At 39.7% G+C, this 10,828-nt stretch overlaps 1 non-coding gene across 1 annotated transcript; it reads left to right on the forward strand.

Annotated features, from left to right (window-relative positions):
• The first annotated feature begins 358 nt into the window (after positions 1-358).
• Positions 359-465, forward strand: LOC148852732 (small nucleolar RNA R71). Its single transcript, XR_016100037.1, has one exon. It is a non-coding gene; the product is annotated as a small nucleolar RNA R71 (small nucleolar RNA).
• Positions 466-10,828: the final 10,363 nt, after the last annotated feature.

Raw genomic sequence — 10,828 nt, forward strand, 5'->3', positions numbered from 1 at the left:
TGGTCTGAACTGATTGCCAACTTGGCAGTCTGTACTGATGTGGCCTCCCCCACACAATTCACAATTAAGAGGCTGCACATGCATGGCAGCTATCTGCATTTCATCTATTTTTTTACTGAGTGCTCCTATTTGTGCAGCTAGTGCTGTATAAGTGTCAACATTATGCAAGCCTTGCTGCTTCCTAGTTTGAGTCCTTTCCGAATGCCATTGATAATTGTTGGCTGCCATTTCCTCAATAAGTGCATGGGCAACCTCAGGAGTTTTATTATTTATGGATCCTCCGGCTGCAGCATCTAATATGGTCTTATTTGAGTCAGTAAGACCATTATAGAAAGTCTGCACTTGCAGCCAAATGGGGAGGCCATGGTGAGGAACTCTCCTTAACAGCTCCTTGTATCGTTCCCATGACTCATATAAAGATTCCCCCTCTTGCTGGAAAAAAGTAGTGATGTCATTCCTCATTTTAGCAGTTTTAGAAGGGGGAAAATATTTAGAGAGAAAACGGCTAGCCATTTCGTCCCATGTGGCTATAGATCCTGCCGGTAATGAGTTCAACCAAGCTTTGGCTTTATCCTTCAAAGAAAATGGGAATAACCTCAGCCGGATGGCATCATCACTTACCCCATTGTGTTTGAAGGTGTCACAGATTTCCAAGAAGTTAGCAATATGGGCATTCGGATCCTCATGGGCCATACCACAAAACTGAACCGTATTTTGTATCATTTGGATTATGGCCGGTTTAATTTCAAAGTTATTGGCAGCAATAGTTGGCCTGATAATGCTGGAGACAGTCCCGGTGAGGGTAGGCTTGGCATAATCCATCATAGTTCTTTGTTCAGCCATTTCTTGTGCTTCTTGTCTGACTTGCTTAGCAGCTCTCAAACGGACACGGAGAGTCCGTTCAATCTCTGGGTCGTAAAGGATCTCTTCCAGTTCAGGTCTGCTTGTCATAAACTGTTAAAGTCAAAGCAATAAAAAATGCCAATATTCACAAAAGAAAATAAATAACTAATCCTATCACACTGAAAATGTAAAGTGAAGTATTGGAATACAAAACCTACATCCTATCATGAATAAATGAAGCCGATTATACTAAAAGCAGATTTAAACCAATCATCTTATTCAAGGTTCCTTTATCTACATCCATCGATTGCAACATCTGAATTCAGACCCAATTTAGATCTGAGTTCAGATCTACAAGTCTTTGGTATTGTTAGTCTAGAGAAATTAATAAATAATAATTCAGATCCGAGCTGGATATCTCATACACACTCATTGGTATACACTACAATATACATCCATTAAGGTTGGAATCAATTCTGTGATGCTTTAGGGCTGAAATCAGATCTGATCTAAAAAAAAAAAAAATTTAAAAGGATCTGAAATAAACTAAAACCAGTCCTGAGTTAGGCTTGGGTTAAAAACTCTACAATTGAAGCTCAAACCTGTATAGCTGATGCATATCAAACACTTGCTAAGACCTAAAAATTGGGTCTGCAATGTTTGGTATTGCAAGCTATTCGGCCCATACAACTTTTGTAGAAATCTGAAATCAGGTTTGCTAACTGTTGCACTATAGCAGCCCTGCTACAGATCTGAATGCTAAAAGAAATACTTGAAAAGTGCTAATTTTTCTTAAATATCTGAGGCATAACAATTATTCAATCCAAACATACACCTCCTTAGCTAATGTAGCTCGGTTACAAGTGGGTAAAGCCAAGAATTCAGTCCACCCAGAATTCATAGTATGCTCTGTATCAGTTCAGTCCTCACATCATATCAACTGCATTTCAGATTTGAATTTCTCTCATTCCCTGCTATCCATTCACCCTTGAGGCAGGTTGGATGTATCCTAGGGTGGATTGGGGTAGTGATGGCACCCAATTCACCTCAAACTTGCATCGGTTCAGATCTGAGTTCAGAGGAATTCAGATCTGAACTGAGCAGATCTGTAACAGCAGAATTCAGATCTGAACTCAAGTCTGAGTTTGGATCTGAATTCTCAATTGCCTTACCTTCAGTTATTGCTACCAAATTGTTTTTGGGGAATAGCAGAAGTGCCCTAGGGTGAATTGGGGTGGTAATGACACCCAATTCCCCTCAAAATTTCATCAGTTCAGGTCTGAGTTCAGAGGAACTCAGATCTGAACTGTTGCAGATCTGCAATAGCAGAATTCAGATCTGAACTCAGATCTGAGTTCTGATCCGAATTCTCAATTGCTCCTCTGGTTGTTCAAAAGATCTCCCCTTTTTTTTTTTTCATTTGTGTTTTTTTTTTTTTTTTTTTTTTTCTTTTTGTAATGAAAGAAAAGAATAATAAAATCTGAAACACAAGCAACTCTTTTCGGCTGAGTGCTGCAGATCTGAAATCTGCTGATCTGAGTGCCGAATGCAACTCAGATCTGCAACACTCATGTTTGTGTGAATTTTTTTTTTTTTTTTCTTTTTGAAGGGAACAACATCAAGATTGAATAGAAATCAAATATGCCTTTATTAAAATGAAACTGAAACCAAAAAAAAGAAAGTAATCTACTTAAGAAAGAAGAAACATAACTACAGTAGTACAGCAGTTGCAGTCCAAGCTGAAATGAAAAAGTTAGCAAATTAACCCAACTATGAATGCAATGCTGAATGAGATCAGATTAAGAATGCTCAATGTTTCCTAATATTGTTTCTCTAAATCCCCGGCAACGGCGCCAAAAACTTGATGTGTGGCTCATTGTGACACTAGCAAGTGCACTAGCCGTTCAAGTAATAAAGTAGTGAGTGAAGTATCGTTCCCACGAGGATTTAGGAAACAATTACCAATACCAAATTGAACATTTCTTATCTGATCAACAAATAAATCAAAACTCTAATGAAAGCTAAGAAATCCTAAATTAAAATCTATCTAAATCATTGGTCCAATTGCCTTCAATTCAGGTTAGAAGAGTAAGCAGTAAATGTCAATCTCAGAATTCAGCAATCTATCAATTTGGATCATTCGAATGAATCATGATTGAGCCTTGGTTTGGTGAAACCCCAAGGTCATGAACAGCCTCTCTCAAGTGCATGTTCATCCTATGCATGAGTGACGGTTCTTCTATCTCTAGCAAGAATCTAATCCTCATGCATGCATTTCTTCAAACACTTCTAAGGCATCAATTCAAATCTGAATTGATCACCAACTGAATTGTGCAAGTTATCTCTAACCTTGCACTCAATTCTGTTCTTGAATAGTAGATCTGAATTCCTAGAGTCTCTCTCAAGCACTCTAGGAATTCCAAGCTGTAGATTAATTCGCCCAATCTGAAGATTGCAAGATCTGAATTGCTTGAAAGAGAATTCAGATCTGCAATTTTCAGATTGGGCGAATTAATCTACAGCTTGGAATTCCTAGAGTGCTTGAGAGAGACTCTAGGAATTCAGATCTACTATTCAAGAACTGAATTGAGTGCAAGGTTAGAGATAACTTGCACAATTCAGTTGGTGATCAATTCAGATTTGAATTGATGCCTTAGAAGTGTTTGAAGAAATGCATGCATGAGGATTAGATTCTTGCTAGAGATAGAAGAACCGTCACTCATGCATAGGATGAACATGCACTTGAGAGAGGCTGTTCATGACCTTGGGGTTTCACCAAACCAAGGCTCAATCATGATTCATTCGAATGATCCAAATTGATAGATTGCTGAATTCTGAGATTGACATTTACTGCTTACTCTTCTAACCTGAATTGAAGGCAATTGGACCAATGATTTAGATAGATTTTAATTTAGGATTTCTTAGCTTTCATTAGAGTTTTGATTTATTTGTTGATCAGATAAGAAATGTTCAATTTGGTATTGGTAATTGTTTCCTAAATCCTCGTGGGAACGATACTTCACTCACTACTTTATTACTTGAACGGCTAGTGCACTTGCTAGTGTCACAATGAGCCACCAAAAACTTGATGTGTGGCTCATTGTGACACTAGCAAGTGCACTAGCCGTTCAAGTAATAAAGTAGTGAGTGAAGTATCGTTCCCACGAGGATTTAGGAAACAATTACCAATACCAAATTGAACATTTCTTATCTGATCAACAAATAAATCAAAACTCTAATGAAAGCTAAGAAATCCTAAATTAAAATCTATCTAAATCATTGGTCCAATTGCCTTCAATTCAGGTTAGAAGAGTAAGCAGTAAATGTCAATCTCAGAATTCAGCAATCTATCAATTTGGATCATTCGAATGAATCATGATTGAGCCTTGGTTTGGTGAAACCCCAAGGTCATGAACAGCCTCTCTCAAGTGCATGTTCATCCTATGCATGAGTGACGGTTCTTCTATCTCTAGCAAGAATCTAATCCTCATGCATGCATTTCTTCAAACACTTCTAAGGCATCAATTCAAATCTGAATTGATCACCAACTGAATTGTGCAAGTTATCTCTAACCTTGCACTCAATTCAGTTCTTGAATAGTAGATCTGAATTCCTAGAGTCTCTCTCAAGCACTCTAGGAATTCCAAGCTGTAGATTAATTCGCCCAATCTGAAAATTGCAGATCTGAATTCTCTTTCAAGCAATTCAGATCTTGCAATCTCAGATCTGAGAATTCAGATCTGAGTTTTGAAGGTTAGTTGGCCGAATTAATCTACAATCACACCCTTATTCAAGAAACTTCAAATACAATGCATGACCATTTGAATGAATCAAAAAGAATTAGATTGCTGAACTGAAATTTTACAAGATGAAATACATCAAGGAAAAATGGAAACAAGGAGAAAGAAGAAAGAACATATAACTAAGAAACTGAATTCAAATCAAAAGAGAATGAAACTACAAATGATTTATTACAGAAGATCTTTGAATCACAAACTCTCAATTCGAACTCACCTTCTTCTTCTAGCTTGCTTGTCTTGAACTTCCTTCAGCCCTTCTTCTTCTTCTTCCTTGCGCCTAGCCTTCTTCTCTTCTCTTCTCTCAAGGTGGCCGAACCTCTAAGAGTGGGAGAGCCTTCCTCTCAAGCAATTGAACAACTTTCTCCCCTCCTAGAGGCCTCCTTATATAGTTTTTCAAGGGGGCTCTTGCCCCTTCTTGAAGCCTCTAGAATGGGGTGTATTACACCCCTCATGAACCTTCTAGAGTGCTCCCTCCTTCTCTTCAAGAAACTCCTAGAAGTTGCCGCCCCTAGCTCCCTTTGGGCTGCTATTTGGGCTACAACTTAGCTTGCTTTTGAGCTCATGTGGGCTACACTCTAGGCTGTTTTTTGGGCTAAAAATGGGCCTTCCTTGCTGGGCCGAATTCTCCTCATAGCTAGGCTTTATTTTCTTGGGTTTTCTCAAGGAATTCACTTGCTCTTTTTGGGCCGAAGTGCTCTCTCTTGCTTCCATTACCGGGCTGGACTGAAATTGGTCTTTTTGAACCTTCTTTTCTTGCCTTTTTCCTTCCTTTTCTTGGATTGATTATCCCTGAACTTATTCTTAGCATTAAGCTAAATTAAGGCAAAAATTAATAAAACCGGCATAAAAATCCATGCTAAAGTCCTCAAAAATTATAGATAAATTGTAAGTTCATCACACACCATACAAGGAAGCCCAATTGGGCAGTAGTTTGGAAGGCTAAGTGAGTACATAACCTTAAATGGGCCTTAAGTCCTTTTCGAACTGGACTGATTTGATTAGTCATTTAAAGGGGTAAATTCTGAGATGGATCAGCTGATAGGATTGGGCCCAGACCCTATCCACTTCGAGAGTCCATGATCTAAATAAGATTTAGATCTAGAAGCCTCCTAATTAGATCTGATCTACAGATAAGATAAGGGTTGTCCCTTATCACTTAAAGGGACTTCTTATCCAAATATGACTTGAATTAGCAACTCCTAATGAGATTCGGAGCTGATCCATTTAAGATTATAAAAGGAGGAGAGGGCGACAACCTTTAGACATGCAATACACAACTCCTATCTTCAGAGCTGAAATCACAAGAAGAGAGAATTCTGCTCCCTGTGAATACTCTCTTGCCGCCGCCTCTAGCAGTTCGATCTCCTCCTCTCTACAGGAGTAATGAAGATTCGATCTTGACACCAATCTTTTGGAGAAAAGATTGGTTGGAGCTGTATTCACAAGCCATTCAGTTGATTCTTGCGAAGGGTCAAGTTCTTTTGAAAGAACACTGTTGATTCTGCTCCACTCTACTCTGCGCCATTTTCAGTGGGAGCAGATTTTGGATCCTTCTTTGGGTGTGAACACCTCCATTGGGAGATACTATTTCTCCGTATCAGGTATAATCCCTCCCTACTCCTTTTGGTTCAGATCTGGTTCAGTTTATGATTCAAGAATGATCATTGAAAATATGATTTTCTAAATAGGGAATTCGATTCCTAGTTGAAGAGAGAGAAAAAAAAATTGAAATTCTTCCCCTTATTCCGCAATCTTTGGGCATCCATGTGATGGATATCCAATCCCTTCAGTGGTATTAGAGCTAGGTTCAAATCTTGAACTAATTTGTTTCAGATCTGAACTTGCGCAAATGGGCAGAAGGTGTTCTACCTAATTTGCGTAGATATGGGTTTTGGGAAATTTGTTCCCAAAATTAATGGGTGAATAATCTGAAATTAATTTTCTATAAATCTGATTATTGTTTAGAATAGTTCTTTATGATTTTCTTGATTTATGGGCTGTTCGTACAAGAGGAGATCAATTTCTTGGTTTGCGTAGGGAACCTGCAAGATTTGCAGTTTCTTGATTTATTTATTGCATTTGGTCTATAAATAATTTTTTTTATTTTTTAGACTGAATGTATAGGCATTCAATCTGATATAATCATTAATAGAAATAGGATTTTTGTTTATTTTATTTTTGGATCGAAGATGGCGGCACAAAAAATAAGATTTCGCAGTTGGGAGGAATACAATATGCAATTTGTAGTTTATGAAACTGCAAACTGTGATCTAACCTCTGTTTTGCAGGATGGATTGTGCGAACAGCCCTATTAGACTAATTCTTGATTTCCATTTATTAGTATTTATTTTTAGATTATTTTCTTGAATTAAAGATCAAACCCAAGACCCATTCAAACCAAGATTGGTTCAAACTGTTTGGACCAAATCTAGGGTTTAATCAAGGCTGAAAGTCAGCCCTAATTTTCCCACTAATGGGCCTGAGGATTTGATATTTAATTAAATGGTTAATTCGGCCCAACCTGTAAAGGCCCAGTTTTAAATAGTTAAAATTGCAAAAAGCCCATTTCAAAGGACAAAGCTAAATGGACCAAACTGGGTAACCCCACTTCAGCCCATATACCTAGATAATATTAATGGTTAATATTATAGATTTAAAATGGGCTTCCAAAGGGCCTTACAGATGATTAATTGATTGGATCAATTTATCCCTGCATGAGATGTATGGATGTGTGATGTGCTGCGTACATGGTGTTAGATAGTTTTTTGTATGCCCTTAGCTTCAATCAAAATGATGTACTTTATGAATTTATTGTAAATGAATAAAAGTGCATATTTGATTCATTTTCCCTTGGTATGTTTTTGTGTAATACCCTCAAACTGGACACTTAATGAGATTCATGTAGTTTAGAATGTTCACAGCCAGTGGGTCGGTCTGGGGAGACCTATCCTGACAAGGCTGACACTATGGTGCCACCAAGTCGGTTGGGGTGGCTTGTCTCAGCTACCAGGGTGAGACCCTAGGCACATATAGTGTGGGATTAATTGAATCTTTAAACTGGACCAGATTTTCAGTATTGCCCTAGACCTTGGAGATTGATGGGCAAAACTGGAAAGTTACACCCGACCCTTAGACTTGATTATGATACTGCACTAGGTGTTGGATTGGGCTGTCTTTGATGTAACAATCAGTGAGATCCTTAGCGAGGGTCAAAACCAGGGTATGTTGGGACAGTCTGAGAATTCATCGGAGTGGGTGATCATAGTGACAGGATCAGCCCCTTTGTCGGACAAAGGTAATGATCGGGGATGCACTCTCACAGATAGAAACCAAGACTGCCGGCAGCCGATTTCAATCGTTGGGATTTGTTTTGTAAAATATATTTTATATGAGATATAAAAGTATATATATTATGGTTTCGAAATGTTTGCAAAAAGGTTTTAATTCCCGGGATCCATACTTGAGAGGGTGCAACACTGTTCCTTGCAGCCGAGGGAGAGGTCCTCTCTTGTCGGGCAGTGTATGATCATTATGGGCTGAGAGGTTAAGTGTAAGGCCATTGATGATAATACCTGATGGGCTAATCTTGCATCTGCCCACAGTCCCTGGGTGTTACAAGGTGGCTTGGCCCAGGGACCACTTAGGGTAAGTGTTGGGCCCATAGAGCCCATCTGATGGGTTTCAGGGGGTGCACTTTCCATAATAGTGTATTCGGCCAGGCCTTGTAATAAAGGCTGGGCTGAACCCATGTGGCTGATGTGTAGATCAATGTTTGGGTCCCACGCCATACAAGGAAGCCCAACTGGGCAGCAGTTTGGAAGGCTTGATGAATACATAACCCTAAATGGGCCTTAATCCCATTTCGAACTAGGCTAATTTGATTTGTCTTTAAGGGGCGAATTCTGAGATAAGATCAGCTGATAGGATTGGCCCACACCCTATCCACTCAGAGTGTCCAAGATCTAAATGAGATTTAGATTTGGAAACTTCCTAATTAGATTAGGAGCTGACTGATCTAATCTACAAATAAGATACGGATTATCCCTTATTTTAAAGGGACTTCTAATCCAGATATGATTTGGGTTAGTAACTCCTAATGGGATTAGGAGCTGATCCATTTAAGTCTATAAAAGGAAGAGGGGGCAGCAGCCTTTAGACAAAACATCCAACAGACACAAGTCTAGTCTTCAGAGCTGAGATCATAGAGGAGAGAATTCTGCACCCTGCAAATTCTCTCTAGCCGCCTCCTTCCTACAACCGCCGCCTATAGCAGTTCGATCTCCACTATTTGGAGAAATCAAGATTGGATCTTGATTCCAATCTTTTGTAGAAAAGATTGGTAGGAGTTGTATTCACAAGCTGTCTAGGTGATTCTTAGGAAGAATCAAGTTCTTAGGAAGGGCACTGCTGATTCTACTCCACCCTGCACTGCACCATCTTTAGTGGGAGCGGTTTTTGGTTTCTACCTTGGGCGTGAACACATCCATTGAGAGATATTATTTCTCTGTATCAGGTATTATCTCTCTCTCCTCCTTTTTGTTCAGATCTGGTTCAGTTTATGGTTCAAGAATGATCCTTGAAAATATGATTTTCTAAATAGGTAATTCGATTCCCAGTTGAAGGGAGAGAAAAATTTTTGAAACTCACCCCCTTTATTTCGCAATCTTGGGCGTCCATGTGATGGATTTCCTATCCCTTCACATGGGCCATAAGTGCTTGGCCCATGCTCAATCGATAGTGGCTCTTGCGCACACCATGGTTAAATGCACATCATTGCCATGGTGTCCCCTTTTGGTCATTAGATGACCTCCCTCTGTGGTGGGCCCCATGCCTCATCGAGAGGTTACGTGCTGAACCCTAGCCGATTAAGGCCCACCGAAATCCAACTTTATGAAAGTCAGTGGAAGCCATTTTGGTTTGACCTAAATCAAATTAGGGTGTAATAACTATTCCCTCCAGCTAATATGAGTGCAAGTGTTAGGGAGATTCATATGATGAACTCTCTAAAGGCCTTCCATCATTAGCATGAGGATGGGTCATTCAGTAATGAGGAAACACACCAGAAATGGGCTATCCATTTGCTGTTGGGCCTGTCTGAGTGTTTCATAAGATGATAAGGGCATCATAGACCGATGTGGGAGGGTCTTCACCAGAAAATGGAAACTCTCTCACGGTACCTTGGCGTTCAAGAATATGATGGGTAAGCACTCACTAGACAGAAAGGTTTACCTGAAAACGGCTCTGAACCTTGTCTGATAGAGGCCAAAGGGAAAACTCATATGATGAGTCGATATGATCTTTCACATAAAGGTGGTGGGGTTATGCAGCTGAAACAGTTGGCTCCATGCACCCTATGTGATTTCCCACATTTCCAAAGACAACCCGTAGTCTCTGTCACTAAGAAAGGAGGGAAATCTCAGAGATGAATAAATGGAGATGGATCGTAGATTAAAATCCATGTCTATGTAATGAACATGAATCAAATTAGGTTGTGGACTGATGTTTGCTCTTTTATCAGAAAATGGCAAACGGATCTTTTGCAAAGCTTCTTGACGACAACAAGCTTAAGGGCCCAAACTATGCCAAATAGTACAAGAACCTTATGTTGGTCTTAACCTCTGAAAAGTTGGATAAGGTAGCCAAGAATCCTGCCCCGGATCGTCTAGGAGACAGGGCTTCTGAGGCCCGTGGAAGAGAATACCAAGAATGGGAAGAGAAAAACACCCTTGCCCGCAGCTATATCATTGCCTCCTCGGACAATCCAATTCAGAGGCAGTTCAATTAGATCGACTAGCCAAGGACATATTGGATAGTCTTAAGACAATATACAAAGAGCAGAATCGTTCTACTCAGAAAAAGGTCTTGAAATAGTTCATGACCGCACAGATGTCCAAGAGCCAAAAAGTTCACGACCATTGTCTCCGGATGATGGGTTATATCAACGAACTGGAGGCTCCTGGATCCGGGCTGGATCTGGTAACACAGATCGATGCTATTCTCAACTCTCAACCTCCATCCTTTAATCTATTCATCATGAACTACAACATGAACAAGCTGAATGTCAGCTTGCAGGAACTCAGCAATATGTTGCAGAGGGTCAAAGAATTGATTAAAAAGGATGAGCCCATTGCCATGCTTGTCGAAACTGGAAAATCGGACAAGAAAAGGAAGGCAAAGAGAAAGCC

The sequence above is a fragment of the Nelumbo lutea genome, chromosome 5, assembly GCF_056320005.1.
Source record: "Nelumbo lutea isolate HS-2025 chromosome 5, American lotus-T2T, whole genome shotgun sequence".
NCBI lineage: Eukaryota > Viridiplantae > Streptophyta > Magnoliopsida > Proteales > Nelumbonaceae > Nelumbo > Nelumbo lutea.